The sequence below is a fragment of the Rutidosis leptorrhynchoides genome, chromosome 4, assembly GCF_046630445.1.
Source record: "Rutidosis leptorrhynchoides isolate AG116_Rl617_1_P2 chromosome 4, CSIRO_AGI_Rlap_v1, whole genome shotgun sequence".
Classification (NCBI taxonomy): domain Eukaryota; kingdom Viridiplantae; phylum Streptophyta; class Magnoliopsida; order Asterales; family Asteraceae; genus Rutidosis; species Rutidosis leptorrhynchoides.
The window spans coordinates 114881603-114887667 of NC_092336.1; the positions used below are offsets into that span (position 1 = coordinate 114881603).

At 36.4% G+C, this 6065-nt stretch overlaps 1 non-coding gene across 1 annotated transcript; it reads left to right on the top strand.

The window, feature by feature from the left end:
• The first annotated feature begins 2121 nt into the window (after nucleotides 1-2121).
• On the top strand, nucleotides 2122-2228 carry LOC139846233 (small nucleolar RNA R71). The gene has a single exon (XR_011758961.1). It is a non-coding gene; the product is annotated as a small nucleolar RNA R71 (small nucleolar RNA).
• The last annotated feature ends 3837 nt before the right edge of the window (nucleotides 2229-6065 follow it).

Here is a 6065-nt window from a genome sequence, read left to right on the forward strand (position 1 = left end):
AAATCAATGGTTGATTTTCGGATGGCTTCGAGAATGCCTTCAAATTCATCGGTATCATTGATGAAGGTTATCATGTCTGCGTGTGTAGATATAATCGGAATTCGATCAGAAGAAGAGACCGGCTCCCCTTGATCTGGTTCGGTTGGAGAGTGTAAGTTATTCAGAATTTCTTCATGTTTCTCTACCTCGTCATCATCGGTGTATTGTTCTTCTGAGGATGCGTCTGATGAATGGGTTTCTTTAGTATTCTGATTCTCCACTTTGATATTTGCAGGATCAATTTCTATATCCTTAACCTCAGCCTTGTCAGTCTTCTTCTTGAAGCGAATGATTAAACTGTGATCTTCCGTCTCAAGCCTCATTATCTCTTCATGACGTTCAATGCTTGGAGCGGGTATTGTCACAGTCTCTTTTACGTCTTCCATTTCCTCTTCCTCTTCAAATTCCTTCTCTTCCTCTATTTCTTTGCTGGAATCCTCTTCTTCCATTTATGGGTCGTCTACAGACTGTGATTTGACACCCATCTTGATATCATAGGCTGGTGGTGAAGACTCGTCATCGAAAGTGATCCGTCTGGTGGAAATAGCAAACATCTCTGCCTGTCCAGAAAGATCGGTTGGTCGGTCAATTTTGTAGGTAACGCTCTCCCCATGTGATCGTAAGATCAAGGTTTGATTGTACACATCAATGACAGTCCTAGCCGTATTCATGAAAGGTCTTCCTAAATATCCATTACTACGAAATCCGTAGGATATAAGAATTTTTCGACTTTCACCATGACGTTCTCAACTATGCCCTTAGGATATCGAATTGTGTGATCGGCAAGTTGGATTGTCATTTTGGTTGGTGACAAGTCTCCTAACTCTAATCTCTTTTAGAGAGAGTAGGGGATTAGGTTGATACTTGCTCCTAAATCTACTAGTGCATGAATGGTTCCAGATTGGTAGATTGAACACGGGAAAAAGAATTGGCCCGTATTTCCTAGCTTTGGTGGTAGAGAGTTTTTGAGTAATGCAGAGCATTCTTCACTCAGTGAAATTTTGTTAGAGTCTGGTATCCTCTCCTTTGTAGAAAGAAGCCTTCGAATGTATCTCTTCTGGTTTGGAACTTTTGACATAGTGTCCAGGAATCTCCCATCAAGTTTAAAGGAATCAAGCTTGGATGGTCCTTCTTGTAGCCTTCCAGGATAGGGTACGCGAACTGGAGTTTCAGGGGTTAACTTCTGAGTATATGTCGATTTATTCTTGAGCCTGGCTGACCTTCTCCGTGGTTCTTCCTCTGGGATTATGGAATCCATTTGCTTTGCTTCTTCTATGTGGGGATTTTGGATAGTATTACTTGGCAATCTTCTCTGCTGTCGATTTCAAGGCATTGTGATAACTGTCCAAGCTGCGTTTCTAGACATTTGAGCAGAGTCAATTGATTTCTCATTAGTATCTCTGTCTGATCTTGCCTGGCTGCAGTTCTCTGATTTAGCTGTTGCTGTCCTTGAATGAACTGAGTTAACTGATCATCAGCTCTGAGAGTGGGGTTAGTTGCTTTCGTAATCTGGGTGGTAGGGGAATTTTCCTCAACTGGGTACCAGTGAATGGAAGTGGTTGATCGTAGGTCAATTGAGATTGTTGGGCTGGATAAGGTGGATAGCGATAGCGAAAAGGTTGATTGCTTCGCTGAAATTGATTAACCCAAGGTGGTTGATTGAATCCAGGATTTGGTGGACGAGCTGGGTATAGGACGTAACAGACTGAACTGTCAGGGTTTTCGTACTCAACTTGATATTCTTCAGTAGGTTGCGGGTTGATACAATTAACATAAACCTGAGCTTGGTTAACCTGCTGTGGCTGCGTCTTCAATTCTCTGAGTTATTTAGCAAGAGATTCCATCTTATCTGTGAGGGATTTGATGGCCTCCGTTTGATTGTTAAGTGCTGAGAGTGGGGCAGATGATGAAGTTATTTCACCATTGTTCCAGTCATGATGATGCATTGTCATGTTCTCGAGCAATTCCCATGCTTCGTCTGCGGTTTGGTTCATCAGATTCCCTTGAGCTGCTGCATCGATCGTTGTCCTATGATTTACCGTAAGACCATTGTAGAAGGTACTGCTTTGAGCTGACCGTTCTAGCTGGTGATTAGGGCATTTCTTCAGTAGGGTTTTGAATCACTCCCATGCAGTGTAAAAAGATTCATCATAACTTTGTTTGAAGTTAATGATGTCATTCTTCAGTTTGGTTTGTTTAGAATGAGGGAAATATTTGGATAGGAATTTAGTAGCCATCTCCGTCCATGACGTGATGGAATCTTTTTCCAGTCCTTCGAACCAAGTTTGAGCATGATGAGTGAGAGAATAGGGAAACAAGTATAGCCGGACTATATCTTGTCCTATCCCTGGCTGTTTGTAGGAATTCGAAAGAGATATGAATTTATCAAGGTGAGAATTATGATCGTCATTCGGTAATCCATGAAACTGACAGCTATTATGGATTAGCTGGATGATGTGATGTTTTAACTCGAACGAGTGTCCTTGAATCTCTGGAAATCTGATCAGTCCTCCTCGACCTTCAATCAAGGGTTTGGTGTTTTCTGCTAAAGTAACGCGTAACGCCATTCGATTTCTGATTCGTGCTTCCTTGCGTGCTTTAGAGATTATTGCGTCTGGATCAGGTGCGAATAACAACGGCCCTGGTCTAGATCGGGTTTGGGTCATACACTGGGTATGCCCTTTTTGTTTTTAATTTTTAGCAAATAAACTAAAATTATCAAAAGTAATCTAAACTAGTCTAAGGTAGTCTAATTCTAATGTAATCTAATTTAATCTAAGGCAGTCTAAAGTAATCTAAGGTAATTAACTAACTATCATACGGTTGAATATGTTTTTGGTTATGGCTACTGATTCCCAGGTATTTTGGTAACAGAGCTCCACACGAACTATTCAACAAACCAAGTGGCCAGACCGACTACGGAGAGGCGGGATCCTTTTGGTCCCAATATAATTGGCGACTGTTTGGAAAATCCAACAACCAAGTCCATGTATAATTGTCTTTCTTAGACACCACTAAATAATGGTGAATAAGTTTGATAGAGAGCAGTATTTCCTGATACCAGTTCCCCGGCAGCGGCGCCAAAAACTTACACTTTCCTGTGATATGGCCGAAATGGACGGTTTTTATTCGCGCGGTGTCGTCGGGCCGCAGCGCGCCAGGATCAGCCACTCAGGGGGGAAGGTACTGTTTTAAATTTATATTTAGCGGGGCCTAAATCTTACTACTCCTTATAAGTAAGGGAAGTATGACCTAGAGTCGTATTTTTGAGATATCAGTAGAATTGAACCTATATTTAAGACTAAGATAGTTAGGGAGTAGTGGTTATTTAATTTTGAGATTTTCTAAGTTATAAGACAGATAAAGTAAATGCAATAAAATTCGTAATTCAGATAAGGTTAAAGTGAGTGCATGTAACGACCCGGATTTTTCCGATCATTTTATACATATGAGATTAATATTTACATAAATTAAACATTACCAACATGATAAGCAATCCAAATTGTTGAGTCTTGTGTTTTTGAAAAGAGTTTTACACAACGTTTGACCGTCCAATTTGACCGATGATATCACGAACTATATAACATACGATAATTATACGATTGTGTACATATACGTATTTATACATATTTAACATGACCTAAGGATGGTTTAACATATCATTGTGTACTAATAACAAGGGATTTTAAGTATACTTTGAAACTACTAACTTAAGTTTTCAAAACGATAACTATATGTAACGTTCTTTGACATAAATACTTATAACTTATAATGCTTATACATATATCGTATAGATATGTATTTAATCACTTTTAAAAGGCTTATATACATGAAACAATATAAGTATATTTACAAAAGATAGCAATATTTAAATCCTTGTTCCGTTTTCTCAAGATTTTTATACGTATATCTAGGGTATATGCACCCGTATCATACCCAGCTTCTATACGTATTTACTATTAGTATATACACATCAAATCAAAATCTTAATCACCAAAAGTACTGCCCTAAATGAGAGGGAAACACTTTTTGACCTCTAGCATACAATAATTATACAAAATTACAAATTAGGATTTTGTTTTTACATACATATATCACATTCCATATTTATTTATATATCACTCCATGTTTTTGATTTCTAACTCAAATTTTATATCTCTAAAACACTCTCTAATTATATACTCAAACCATTCAGCAAACCTTCAACACTTAAATCAAAAACTAAACCAAAAACCAATCTATAATCATCATAAGAAAAACCTTTCAAGAACACTTCAATAATCCTTCCAAGAATACAAGTTTACTTCCAACTTTTCAATCCAACTCCACCACTCTTTTGGTTCCAAGATTATTTCTTATCTCTTATAGAAACTTTGTCCAAGTAACTTGAGGTAGTAACCTTGTTCATAATCTTATTCGATTCATATTTATATAGCTATCTTATTTTGTGTTGTAAAATTTTAACAACAAGAACATAGTTTGAATGATTTCAAACTTGTTCGCAAACTAAATAGATCCTTCTAAATTAACTTTTAAAACACTTCAAGACCTGTAATATATCATAATGATATGCTAACTTAACAAGATATAACTTGGTTTTACAAAGAACAATTTGAAAACTGAATCTACGTCGTCGGAGTGCAACCGGGGGCTGTTTTGGGTTGGATAATTAAAAACCATCTTGAACTTTGAATTGGAAGTTCATGTTCTGGAAAAATGATATTTCTTATGAATATGTTAACACATAAAAATTTCATGGTTTAACTCAAAGTGTAAGTATTTTTAGAAAAATGATCATTAAATGTTGTTTTTATGATGGAAAATGATCACTTTCATAAGTTTTACCAAAGTTTGACCTATAACCTGTGATTTCAAATACAAACTAAGGTATTTTCAGTTCATATTCTTAAAATTTGACTCGATCCAAGGAAGTGACAAGTTGAACCAACAAAAACGGAGTTGTAATGAAGAAACTACGACTAAAACAAGATTGGGTATCCGAAGCTAGTTTAGCTACGAAAATATTTGGAGAAAAAGTAAATTAATCATATCTTTTCTAATTAATATAATATTTTATATATAATTACTTATGATTTGATTTTATATATTTCAGGACCACCCGTAAACAATACGAGAAGATTAATCATAAGACCTCATGATTGTACGCAACACGTCATTTGACAACACGGTACTTTATGTACGCAACACGTCATTTGGACAACATGGTACCATGGGTCGAGATTAATTCTGATCAATATGAATACGATGGGGTCTTTATTTATTTTATTAAGCAACTAATTGTGGACCACTAACATCGGACTGCTAACTACGGACTAATAGATATTAAAAGTATTAAAAGTATATATGTAACGATTATTTGAAAAGAAAATTTGTTGATATATTATATATATGGTTAGGTTCGTGATATCTATCGGAGACCAAGTTGTTAAATACCTTCAAGGCAAAAGTGAGTATATAGTCCCATTTTTTTAAAACTCTTAATATTTCGGGATGAGAATACATGCATTTTATGATTTACGTTATGGACACAAGTTATTAAAAATATATATTCTATGTTGAGTTGTACCACTGGCATACTTCCCTGTAACTTGGTAACTACTATTTACATGCGGTATTGTAAACGCGAATCCTGTTGATAGATCCATTGGGCCTGATAACCCCAACCGGACTGGACGACCAGTATTCAACGGTTGCACAGTACTTCGTTTCGATGACTACACTTGGTACGGTGTAGTGAGATTTCATAATAAAGGGAATATGCGACGTTGATTAAATGTTAAGTATGGTTATCAAGTGCTCAACCACTTAGAATATTTTTATTAAAACGTTTATGTATATGAAATCTTGTGGTCTATCTTTATAACGCTGCTAGCATTAAACCTATATCTCACCAACTTTATGTTGACGTTTAAAGCATGTTTATTCTCAGGTTCCTAGAAGTCTTCCGCTGTTTGAATATATGTTAGAGAAACCATGTGCATGGAGTCATACATGTTTTATTCGAG